Below are 13,271 nucleotides of genomic sequence, written 5' to 3'. Positions count from 1 at the left end.
TTTCATAGTATATTACTTTTAATTTAAATCTACCGTATATCCCAGTGCATAAGTCGACTCGTTGTGTAAAGCGACTTTCTATTTTTTGATTATGAGATGGCAAATTTTTAGTATGTCGGAGGTTTAAAGCAACAGCTGAAAAAAAAACAAATATTTCTAAAATTAAAAATCATTATAAAATGATTAAATCTATGAAATTTTCTGAAGTTAAAAATAGTTCACATTGTATGCAACACATTTGCCCTCACATAAAAATAATGCATTAACAAAGGCTGTGAAGATTATGTTAACGCTGCTAATGTTTTTGAATTAAACACAGAAGATGTTCTGGAATCTTTTCAGTTGTAGCTTTATGACATATTTTAGAATTTTTATTGTATGTTACTTTAAGAAATCTTGAATAAATTATCTTCCCCTTTCTAATTCTTCTTTTTTTCCTAAGTGTTATTTAAATTATCGTATAAGTAAAACAAAATATGACAAGAGAAAATGAAAAAAAAAATTATTGCATATAACATTACAAATGGTTTTTAAAGAGAGTAATTCAAATCGATCACATGTCATTGCTTATATATATATATATATATATATATATATATATATATATATATATATATATATATATATATTATAAAGTTTCCAGATAAATCTTTTCTTAAATCATGACTCAATATTACACATATTAAATTAAAGTGTCTCTTCATTGATCAGGAAAGAGTATTCCCTAAGTTATTTTACGTCACAATAACGTAAAAACTGCTGAAAATTGACACATGACAGCCTTTTGATGAAAATTACCACTGCAATTAATTATCATCTAATCAATCAAGTTCTTTGTCTAGAGCAAATCATAATTAAAAATCAAGCACATCGATTACAAATCATGAGTTTGGAAGTAAAAGTCATTTCAAATGTGTAATATTTATTTTATAATACTATAATTGGACATGTTCCATAGTGTTTTATGGGTTTTTTGACCATGGTAATTATACTAATAAAAAAAATTAGTAAAATCAATGTTATTATTATTTGTACTTTATTAACAGATTTTTCCATGATATTTGGAATGGTTTTCCTTCTTTTTTTCAGAAAATGAATTTGCCATTCTCAGGATGTACCTGGAAAAAAAATAACATTTTGAATTTAAACCATTTTGAAGGTTTAAAATTATCTAATAAAATATTCTTATTAATGATTTGCAAATTTGAAATCAGTGACGTGATAACATCCAAGGTCAGTTAAAAAAATCATACAACTGAAAACAAAATTATCCCTTGTTTAACTGATTGTAGTTTTCTCTGATACCCTGAGTTCATTATATATATATATATATATATATATATATATATATATATATATATATATATATATATATATATATATATATATATATATATATATATATATATATATATATATATATATATATATATATATATATATATATATATATATATATATATATATATATATATATATATATATATATATATATATATATATATATATATATATATATATATATATATATATATATATATATATATATATATATATATATATATATATATATATATATATATATATATATATATATATATATATATATATATATATATATATATATATATATATATATAATATATTCCCCCTGTTCGCTACCGCTCACCCACCCCAATAATAGTTTCGCAATTATTGTCGTTTCTTTTCAGAACACAATTTTTCTATTAAAGTTAAAATTATTCACTCAACATATATATAGTAAAGGAAATTCTGTTTGCTTACACTTGTGCCTCTACTTCCAACATTCAAATATTATTATCTATTAGTATTAGAAATATTTAGGTCAATTTATAGGCAGAAGTAGTTTTTCTAAGTAATCATTTTTTAAGATAACAATTATTATAACAATATATAGTTAAAATAATATATCGTTCAATAAAATTTGATGAGTTGACCACCGTAAAGATTAACACATTTAAGATTTCCGCTTACCAAATGGGCAGATATATTAAATATAAATTTTGCTTGCATCTCATTGAACATGAAGCTGATCATTAAGTTATAAATCATTTAGCAGATCTCTTTAACAGTAACTTGTTGCAGAATATTAACGTTATTTGCACAACAATAATAATTGTAAGACGGTGAATAAGATTTGACGACTGTTTTAACTACTGAAAATATAGAGCTGAATTACATTGTAATAATAATAAAAAATACAACTATTCTCTTAGTTTTAAACTCGAAAATTGAGTTAAAAACGTAATAATAGCTGTACAGGAAAATAAATTTAAATTAGGGATACAAAAATATTTATAGAAAAACAATATCTTTACGACTTATATTAGTTTTATGCTGATGACAATCGAAACAAAATGGAAATAAATGAGAAAAAACTGGATCCTACCACGTGATTTTCAGGGCAATGAAAATGCATGGACAACAACAATTACACCATCATTAAGCAGATCAAAACAAAATAAAAATTTCAACTAACTTTAGCTATATAGTAAGTTTAGTTGTAACAATTGAACAGACAAAATTATTACTTTTTCACACTCACGTCTTCTCAATTTTGATTGTCTGTTTTGTGTGTTACTAACCGCAAGTCTTCTGTGATTGGCTATGTGTTACCATTTTATTCACTTCTTATACTATATATATATATATATATCGGTTGATTGAGAATTGATGATTGAAAATCCATATCATAGAAAAATTATGGGGCGGATAGCTAATTGCGCGGAAGGATACTAAAAAGAGAATGATAGAAAAGGTTTTCTATTACATAATTAAACATATGGTGAATTTAAATTATATCCACTGAACAAGACTATTTTAATAAAATAACATTACTTTACTTAATTGAATATGTGCACATTTACTCTGTATATTACTTGCAACTCTTATTCACAGTCTGTTATTAAGAAAAATTATAATTACTTAGTTTCGGTCGACATGTAGGGCAACAATCACAATTGTGTATTTGAGGTGTTTCATTATCAGAGCAGTGTAGTGTTGGGCAGTTTGAGTTATCAACACACATCGATAGGCAATTACCATTTACTGAAGCAATACTTATCAGTAACAGGAGTATCACAACTTCTTTCATTTTTTATTGAATGAAACTAAAATGGAAACTTTTTTTAATTACAATTTTATAACTATTCACACCCATATTTTTTTTCTGCTAATTTATTTAGATTATAAAAAAAAATCTGCATATTTCAAGTAAATAAATTCCATAGTGGATATAGAGTAATAGAAAATCATGCTGTCAAACATTGATTATTGAGCATATGAATTATAAGAAGAAAAAATCTACATATTTCAAATAAATAAATTCTATATTGAATAAAGAGCATTAGAAATCCATACTGCCAAACTTTGACTATTGGACACATGAAACATTGGAACAAAATTCGCTAAATTTGATATAAAGAAATATGAATTTTATATGAAGCATTTATTTAAATCCTAACAGTAAAAATAATTAATATTTAGTACCAAGCTAGCTTATCATTTCTTTTATTAATCTCATGCGAATGTAATAGGAGAGATGCTTTGAAAATGCGTAAGAGAAATATTTTCCAGATGTAATAGAGAAAATATTTTAACTGTATATTAATATGAATTTGAGTGCTTGATTATAAATCTAAGAAATTAATACGTTATAAAATTTTAATAAATAAGCTAAAACTGAATGGGGTATTTTTAAAATGTCTAATTCCACAGATTATTAATTATTTAAAGGTGTTCCTCTATTACAAAAGCTATATTTATTGCATCAAATAACATCTGTGTCTTATAATTACACTATATTAATTTGAAATAAGTACATCAACAAAGATAAATGGAATTTTAAAACTTCATTAACCACTAAAGTGTATTATTCACTAAGCAATGTTTTTCAGGTACTTACCGCTATAGCTGAAAACTTTGAAATGTGATGAAATTAGTAGTATCACTTTTATAAAATGATGTGTCAAGCTTTTTTGGCAAAGTGCCATAAATTGAAATAAAATTTCCAATTCATATCCGATGCTTGATTTTCCAATAACAAATTTATATCATTATTTAACAAAGTTTCAGAGATCGAAAAATTTTTATAAAATTTTAAGATTGTTTTTATCATTTAAAAACGTAACGCAATTATTTCCCTTTCAATTAATGAAAAATTATGCTTTTTACTTCAGAAAGAATCATAGATAAGGCTTTGTTTTTTACCCCCTCCAGGTATTGAACTATAAGTGATACAGCGTTTCTGAAAGTTATCTTGGTTCCTCAAATTTTTGAATGAAATATTTCAATACCAATTGGAATAAACTATTGAAAATTTTAAGTAGCGTAAGTCACAAACATGATATAATTTATTTATAATATATGACTAACAGCCTCTGGTGATTGGCTAGTCCGTGTTTTGAAATAAAAAGAAATTCAAGTATTTCGAGATTTGAAATCATGCACTCAAAAATCAAGAGATTCTGCAAGAATAATTTTTCCTATGCACAAGTAAGAATGGATTTAATTAAGGAACAAAGGATCAACTTTGTTTCAATAAAAATGTGCACTTATTTGCTTTAATTAAATTTCGTTTTTTATCAAATAAAACTATCTCGAATCAATGAATTTTACTTGTAACTTTTTTACCACAAAGACAAACTTTTAGCTGCTATAAATTGTTTTAGGTTATTAGAAAATACAGATCCGAAACTGTAAATTACACCTTTAAAATCGAAAAACTAATTCAACACATACATATTCAAAATCGCCTTTGGAGGTCCTTTTTATGGGAAATTGATGGCATTCCAAAGTAAATGATTTTCTAATTGATGAAACATTTTAAAAATTTCAATAAGTTAGAGATATTTCTAGATTTTTTTTTACTATTGTAAATAAAATCTACCAATGTATAGTAATATTTTATAACTGATAATTTTTTTTACGTTATGCGAAAATAATCAAAAGATACGAATACAGATTAATAACCAACACATTTTAAAATGTAACAACAAGGCAGCAAAGCATCAACTAGAGTGTTTTTTGAACCTTTAATAGCTAGTCAAAAGTCTTGTTCAGATGTTAAAAGCATGTTTCCTTTATCTGTCGAGTCACAATGTCCTCCATGTTCTCATAACAAATCATACTTCTAGTGGCACTGATCCAAGAGTTTTCTTGTCTTCTGGAATTGGTTCAAAATTACAAGGCTACGAGGTTGAACATTAATAATCGCAAACCCAAAATTAGGTCAGCTGTTCAACGAGGGTTATAAGAAAGGGGGGGAGGGCACTTTTCTTGCCGTTGTTTTGAAAAGGAAAGCTTTAAGTAGTAACTAGAAGTCCCTTAAAAAATTTCCTATATGCTACTATTGTTCATGTGTTTGACTTTATAACTCATTTTATCAGAGCTTTTTGATGTGCAACCCATCACCCATTGATGTACAACCCATTTTATCTATAATTGAGAGTAAATAGTTTTATTAGTAGTACATATCTTTTAAAGGAAAAGGATTACCCAAAACTGTCATATATAGGAAAATCATTGACAAATCGCAAAAAATTTCCACAGCAAAAGAAAAGTGGGGGTAAATAGTTTCGAATCTCACTTCTTGTCACTACCATTGCTACTTAAAGTTTTCACCGCTACAAATGTTCATAGTAAGTGTAAATCTTCGAACATTACTTCGCTTTCTATCAGATAAAATAAATTGTTAGACTCTTTTAATAAATTTATGCAAACTTTGAATGCCAATGTGAAATGATTTCATCTTAATATAATCTTGAAAATAATGAAAACAATGTGGACCACAGTTGACTGGAATGGACAATCTTATGAGGAAAATTTCACTAGCCAATATGCATGAATTTTGCTGATTTATTAATCAGATCATGCTGTTTAAATTTTAAAGTAAGGAAAGCAATGAGAAAAAACGTTTAAAGCCTAAGACGTTAAATTATATGATTTTATAATTTAAGTCTAACTAACAGATGTCCCGTTTTTTTTCTTCATTAGAGACATTTTTTCTCTCAAATGGTTCTCCAAGAGATCTGCGGTGATGTAGAAGTTAGAGCGTCCACTTCAAAACGAGATGTCCCAGGTTCGAATCCCAGCTGGGACTGGTTGATAGGAATTTTGCTCCCGGCTCGTGGTTTTAATGGTGGTTTCCTCTACATATGGGAGGTGATTACCAGTTAGTTCGATCAAAAAGTCCTCCAGGAACGTTAGCTTGTCCCAATGTTTGATCAAAGAGTTCCCTTGTCTTCTGAGTTTTGTTCAAAATTTGCTTGACTATGGAGTTGAACATTGATAATCATAAACTCAGAACAGGGTTGGCTCTTCAACGACGGTTATAAAATGAAATGGCTCTTCAAAAATCAAATAAAACCTTGTGTTAATTTTTGGACAAATTATTAGTTTTCTCAACAATAATGTCTTAATGGATACAATGTAACCCAGCTAAAAAAATGTGGAGCATTATAGTAACTGTGTTTCGTATTGAAAGCCTCTCGTTTCTCTTCCTCTTTCTTAAAGGAAGAAAGGAAAAGGAAGAAAAGAATGGAAAGTTCTTTCCTTTTTCTATTAAGCAATGAAACACGTGGTAGAAATTCATTTTTCAATTCTGTTGGTATTATTGTTTAGTGCAAAAATATTTCAGATCTATCAACAAGTTGTATTGTTTTAAGTTCATTTATGTCTTAAGAGATTTATACATTGTTCCAAGAAGATATAAATCATTTAAGTTATTTAGAACTGGTATATGTTGAATACACAGAATACTTATGATCGTATACTAAATATCCATAAAATACACAAAACTAATTTTTTTAAAAACTTTATTGATTAGTCACAATAATAAACGTCAAAATCATAATGCCTTCGTAATCAGAAGATCATTTGCGTTGTTTCACTTCTCCCTTGCTATAAAAATTGTTTTGTATGAACTGACTGTTACGATTTACCTGTAATTAGTAAAGTAAAGTAATATAATATACAGTTTAATTGGAAAGAAAAGCTGAAACAACTACAATGAACTAATGAAAATTGTCTGTTATTATTTTTTTTTTATTTAAAACAACATTGTATTTAATAATTCATTTGTTAGCCTTATAAGGGCGATAGAACTTTATACCTAAATTGAAGAGAGGAGCCTGAGTGACCCCTTAGGTATTTTTGTGGGCACTTCATAACATTATAGAAGTTTGAGTATGTGGCAGGTATAACGCACCCCAGTCTCATTAAAAACACGAGCATCAACACACACACACTGATTGTTTTTAATTCCAGTTTCATATTTTTAAAATTTAATATTGGAAATGCATATATGCTTCTGAAAAAAACATAACCATATTAATTACCAATAATAAGGGTGATACTTCAAGATATAGGGAAAGAAAACTAGAAAAATACTCCGTAAATTCAAAATGTTGACTAAGCAGGGATTTTCATTTTCGATGAGTAAAACACAGTAGTATAGTCTTTATAAGTATAAAACATAACTCCTAAATAGGTTTTGCACATTTAAATTTCTTTAAAGAAATTTTTAAATTTGTTACTTAATAAAAATTGATTTTATAAAATAATATTCAGGAATTTACAATAATTTTCGTCATCTTATTAGCAAAATTAGGTATAAAGTGTTATAAAGAAAAGAAGTGACAAAAAAACTTTTATGAATTATTCTAATGAAGTGTTTGTTTACAGTAATGTTTTTATTTTATTTACTTTTCACATTATGTTCGGTTTTTCAATAAATTTCAGAAGTTTTTATTTAATTATCATTATAGAAATTGCTACCTTCAACAGGACATATGAGGCAGCAGCCGCAAGCAGGTGCTACAGGATTGCCACATAATAAAACTGGGCAGTTATTGTTTTCTTCGCATGCAATATCACATATTACCCTAGCATAGGTCGATGCTATTTGGAAGAGGAGAAAAATTAAGACTATTTTGTACATTTTCCGAGAAACCTTGAGAACTGTAAGGAAAAAAAAGAATAGTAGAATTATGCCCCTTTTTAAATATATATCTAATTATAATGCACACATAGTATAAGTGTTTTAGTATAAAATATATATATATTTAAAATATGCAATAGTTTATGAAAAAAGCTGAATTAAAACTTTGTTTTTTAAACTGATTCGTTGACAATTCAGGGCTAAAAAATAAATAGTAAAACGACTAAAACCTGTATGGTTTCTAGCAGGAACACATTTTTGTTTAAAGGCTATATTACAAATCAGCTAGTAAAAGTCATTGGATAGAGCTCAGGGGATAGAGTGTTCGCTTCTCAATGAGGTATAACGAGTTCAAATCCCAGAGATGGCTGATCAATACAAATTCTGCACCGAGGTCGCTCAGTGCTAACGAAAAATTATCTTCAGTGGTAAACGAATCATGAGGTAGAGTCCTCTTGTCGTTACACTAACCGTGGGAGGTCTTCGTGATTTTTCTATTCATGTAACGAAAATGAGAGTTAGATCCATCAAACAGTCCTCTACGAAAGCAATTTTCTCCCAATAGTTGAAAACAACTTAAAACTAAATTAATGAACAGGAGACATGAAAATAATAAACACCATTAATTTTTAATACTGAAGGTTGATCATTTTGGGGACTAAAACTGTCTTTAAAAAAGGCAATATTAGTGAAATAGAATGTGGCTAATGATCAGTAGTTTGTTACTTATAAATTCAATTTTAACGGAGAAACTATTAATTTTATAACTTATTTATATCTCACAAAATATGAATAAAAAATAATCAGTATTAAATAGCTTGATTTACTTACATGACCGTGTATTGAAACAAAGAGCCAAAGGAAAAAACATGCACTGATATTTGAAGGGCAACAATGAAAAATAATATTTCTCTTCAAATAATTAACATGTTGTTCAATACAGATGAACAAATCATTATTTAAGTAATGTAATTTATTAAGAAACCAATTTAGATATTTTTAGATGGAGAAACAACTTACTATTTGAAATGTGTTTGTATTAGTTATGGTGATTGTACAAGTTTAAGCACTTTTCATATTATCATCGTTGGGAAATAGATAGCGATTTCTCTGGCAATAAATGTATAGAGTGACATGACAAAATCTATGTTGAAACACAATAAATATTTCTATGAGTGGCAGTTACAGTGCTTAGCGATAAAGTTTTATTAATGCATCCAATGTCAAATAATTACAATATTTGTGAAAACAATGAGCTCTTTATTACCAGGGAGGATGGACAAATAAAGAAAATACCAAAGATTCTAAAACTGGCCGACGATTTTAAATACCAGTCACAGGAAATTTCAAAGATGCAAAAGTTTACAGTTAAATAAGTTCACTTTAGAAAACTACTTATTTTTTCGTTCAAAATTTCAAAGTTATAAGTTCATTTTTCTCACGGATAGCTCTGTTAGGTAGAAAATTACATAAGAAATACTTTTTCTGCATGAGAGACTGTTTCAAATAAATTATTTTAAAGTACGTAATCCAGAGGACGTTATGTGTTCATCAGGTTCGAGACGGGGATCTCAAATATGCTAATTAATTACTGCAGACGGTATTTTACGGTACAAATTTAGACACAAAAACGTTTCTTTTTTTCTGAATAAACATTTTCAGGAAAACTAATGAATTTCTGACTTCCAAAATATAGGGAATAGCTGCTATTTGGGAAACATGGTGGAAATTGTTTGATCGAGAGAACTATCGAAACTTGAATACGCTAATGTAAATTTCATTTTTTGCTCGTTTTACTACATCTAGAGAAATGTTTTAAGTGTATTGAAATATTTTTGCAGACAATTATAAAATTTCTTTACCCGATTGTAATTTTAGGCAAAATTTAACCTTTTGCATATATTTATTATGTTCTTATCATTGTATTTAATAACAGTCGAAAATTTTTTGAACTATCAGGCATAATTTTTTTAGATCATTTCAGAGAGTTAAATTTTACATGTGAAATTTCAAAAAAAAAGAGCGAAATCGACTTAATAGCTCCTGAGAAATCAAATTTCTAAGCGAATTTTAATATTTTTTCAGAAATCATGTGACCGATTTCACTTAAATTTTATAATTTGCAATTTAAAATTGCTTTCCTTAAAATAACGTAATAAGTTGCATATCGTGCAATTCAAAATTTTTTCAAATTTTATTAAATAAAATTGTAAAATATAATAAATATTTTCTAAAACTTTTTTACATGCAATTATCTTTGGATGAACAAATTTTATAATAGCAAGCAAACATTTTTGAATCCGCTAAGAAGCTCTCTAGATATAGTTTTACACGCAAAAAGTAAAATTAACATTAAGGAGTCTAAGCTTTGGATCTCCCACGTAACCAAACTATTAAGGATCATATTTCCCAAATTGCAGTTAAATATGCTGGGATCAGAAATCCGACTCCGTCGAAATAAAGGTGATTTTGTTCAGAAAAAGTACGTCTGATTAGTCTGATTTCATAATTTAAATATCGTCTACCCTAATTACTCACCATATTTGTGGTCAACCCTTTAAACCATTAAGATTTAGTCCGAGAATGTGAAGATCCGATCATTAGGTGAGAAGTTACTTAGGGTGTTTTTTTTTTAATTTTGCACACTGTACATGATGATTTAAGGAAGAAAAATTTGTTAGTTGATATTTTTCAGTTAGCAATCTGAGTTTTAACGAACTATGTAGCTAATTTTGAAACTTGAAGAAAAGAATGGTTCATAAAGCAGAAAGCCCCATGCTTTTTCATCTGATTTCGTTTTTCTTGAACAATTGTTTAGGATTTTTTTCTTTACACATACTGTGCTTTTTCTATGTGAAAAGTTTTACCTATTGCCACTTTTAAAAAAAATTACCAATAAACTTCAGCGCAATATAACTGATTTGCTATATAAATCTAGGTTTGATGGCCATAGAGGAGATACGACTCCGATAATTTTTAATGTATTGTTGTAGATGTCTTTTTTCCGGAAGCAGTTTCACTTTTTTGCATTTTTAATAAAGCATTGCTTTTTATGAAGAAAAAAAACACGTTAAAAATTAACGTTTACTTTATTTGGAGTTCACGAATCAGGTATTTAAATTATTATTATATTATATTTCTCAATAAGTTGGACCTTTAAAGAGCATAGTATCAGTATAGTTCCCGAAAAAAAACAGATGAATATTATAGGGGAATGACACTCTAAATTCGATGGCCATCTCATCATCAGAAATGGTCCCATCAAATCGAGGAGAAATGACGACTTTTCATTAGCATGCATTTACTTATGAAGACGTAGATTCGTTAAAAATTAAAAATAGATAGCAAAATTATATTGCTAGAATTTCCTTTCTCGTATTACGGTAACATTACCGGCAGCAATCTGCCCATCCAATTAACTGTAAAGTTTAAGGCAAAGATTTTTTTTGCACCTTTGAAACTAGTATCGTTAAAAAATTCTTAAATTTAAAACAATAAGGTTTTTTAACCATTTACAACTAGCATGGCTTCAAAATTGCAAAATGAAGTTTAACTGGACATTGGAGCTAGACTTTTCGATCGATAGGTGAAGGGAATGGGGAATACTGTGGTGTCAGAACAGGAACTCAAACCCCCGTTCGTTTTGAAATTAGCCCTCTCTGCTGTAATACGTACTCAGATAGAAGGAACTATGAGTCTTCGTTAGGTGGGCTTAAATGGTGTGATAAAACTCTGATGTTTAACCATATTAGGCGAAAGCAGTAAATAAACGGTTTGAATAAATAATGATTTTTTGAATATTTTGTTTAAATATGGTAAAATAACGGTTAAAGGAATTGTTATTTAAACATTTATTCCTAGAAATTTCTAATAGTGTAAGAAAAATAAGATGCATTTTATTAATTTCACTCTCACCACCATGCTTGAATCTACAAATATATAAATTAATATAGTAATATTATAATAAGCATAATATAGTAATAATAAAATAACAATAGTAAAATATAGTAACGAAATCTTTAGTTTCGTTGGTTTTCATTCAGCTTAGTTTGGTTAGTAATTCGTTTGGCTTCATAAAAATATTTAAATAGCAATTATTAATTAGTTGCTATTTAATTTTAAGATATATACTCCATAAACCTGTATTTTACTATAACGTATCTAAAAAATAAGTGTAACCTTTTGCACTATAAAGAAGAAAGCATTAGTTTTCTGGAAAGTTCTAAAAAATATTATATAACGATTCTCTCAATCTGAATGAATTTATTTTAAGGCTATATTTTAGTCTGGTAACTTTATTTATAATTTATAGAGAGTGTTGCAGCGCTTTTATTTATTCATAATGAATAATTGACAAAGAATATCTGCAGTCTTTGGTTTGTACAAATGAGGTATATGACATTAAAGGTGGATTAATTATGCACAATGCTATGACAGTTCTTACTTAAAGCATAATTCTAATATTTCCGTTTATTTTGTTGACTATTTATAGTGACTCAGAAGAGTTTTTATTAGGATACCATTTGTTATGATTGACCTGAAATAATAATAGCTGAACATATATGACCATAGCTGAACATATAGCTGAACATAGTGAACGAATAGCTGAATATGTAGCTGAACATATCTGAAAGCGTGTGCGACTATGTCAAACGAATGCAAGATACCTTATAGTAACTTCCCTTTAAAATGATTCAAAGGATAAAAACTGAATGAAAAGTATACATAATGTGACTTAAATTAATCCCAAATTAATGTTCAGGTGAGGGAAAGGTACTAAATAAATTTTGCGAATAATTATTAAGGAAAGCAGAACTGAAAGCATATAAACAATGCTTGATTAGAAACATGTCCAGTTTTATTCAGGCACACAAATAAGTATTAATATGTTTAGTTTCACTTTTGACAGTATTAATTTGTATTATTATCCTTGTATCACTATTAAAACTTATGTGTTTATGAATGAATTTTACATAATATAGAACTAAGGATTCTAAGGATAACGCCTGGTGGCTGAGCGGTAGCGCTTCCGTGCCACAGGTCCTGGGTTTGATCCTCAGGCCGGGCAAGGTTGACTGAGCCTTTAATCCCTTCAGTGGGTCGATAAATGAGTACCAAGCATGCTTGGGAACTAAGCACTGGGGGTTTGGCGTTCGGCTGACCACCTAACCGGAACATCTGCTCCTGCACCCCAGAGCCCAAGGACAAGAAAACTGAGATGAGCACAGTAGGCCTTGGCCCTCCATGGGCTGTCGTGCCACTGAGTTTAGTTTAGTTTAGTTTAGTTTAGAACTAAGGATTCACTTCTTTG

At 28.2% G+C, this 13,271-nt stretch overlaps 2 long non-coding RNA genes across 2 annotated transcripts; both read right to left on the bottom strand.

Moving 5' to 3' along the window:
- Positions 1–901: 901 nt before the first annotated feature.
- LOC107455498 (uncharacterized) lies at positions 902–4,079 on the bottom strand. Its single transcript, XR_001585588.4, has 3 exons — positions 3,926–4,079; positions 2,947–3,131; positions 902–1,118 (listed from the first exon to the last, which is right to left on the bottom strand). It is a non-coding gene; the product is annotated as an uncharacterized LOC107455498 (long non-coding RNA).
- A 2,740-nt stretch (positions 4,080–6,819) lies between these two features.
- On the bottom strand, positions 6,820–8,951 carry LOC122271058 (uncharacterized). The gene is made up of 3 exons (XR_006226134.3): positions 8,792–8,951; positions 7,798–7,980; positions 6,820–6,962 (listed from the first exon to the last, which is right to left on the bottom strand). It is a non-coding gene; the product is annotated as an uncharacterized LOC122271058 (long non-coding RNA).
- Positions 8,952–13,271: the final 4,320 nt, after the last annotated feature.

This window comes from Parasteatoda tepidariorum, chromosome 1 (genome assembly GCF_982258835.1).
Source record: "Parasteatoda tepidariorum strain Cologne lab strain chromosome 1, Ptep-v5.0, whole genome shotgun sequence".
Taxonomy (NCBI): Eukaryota; Metazoa; Arthropoda; class Arachnida; order Araneae; family Theridiidae; genus Parasteatoda; species Parasteatoda tepidariorum.
The sequence above is the reverse complement of the archived record's forward strand: the minus strand, read 5'-3'. Positions and strand labels throughout refer to the sequence as shown.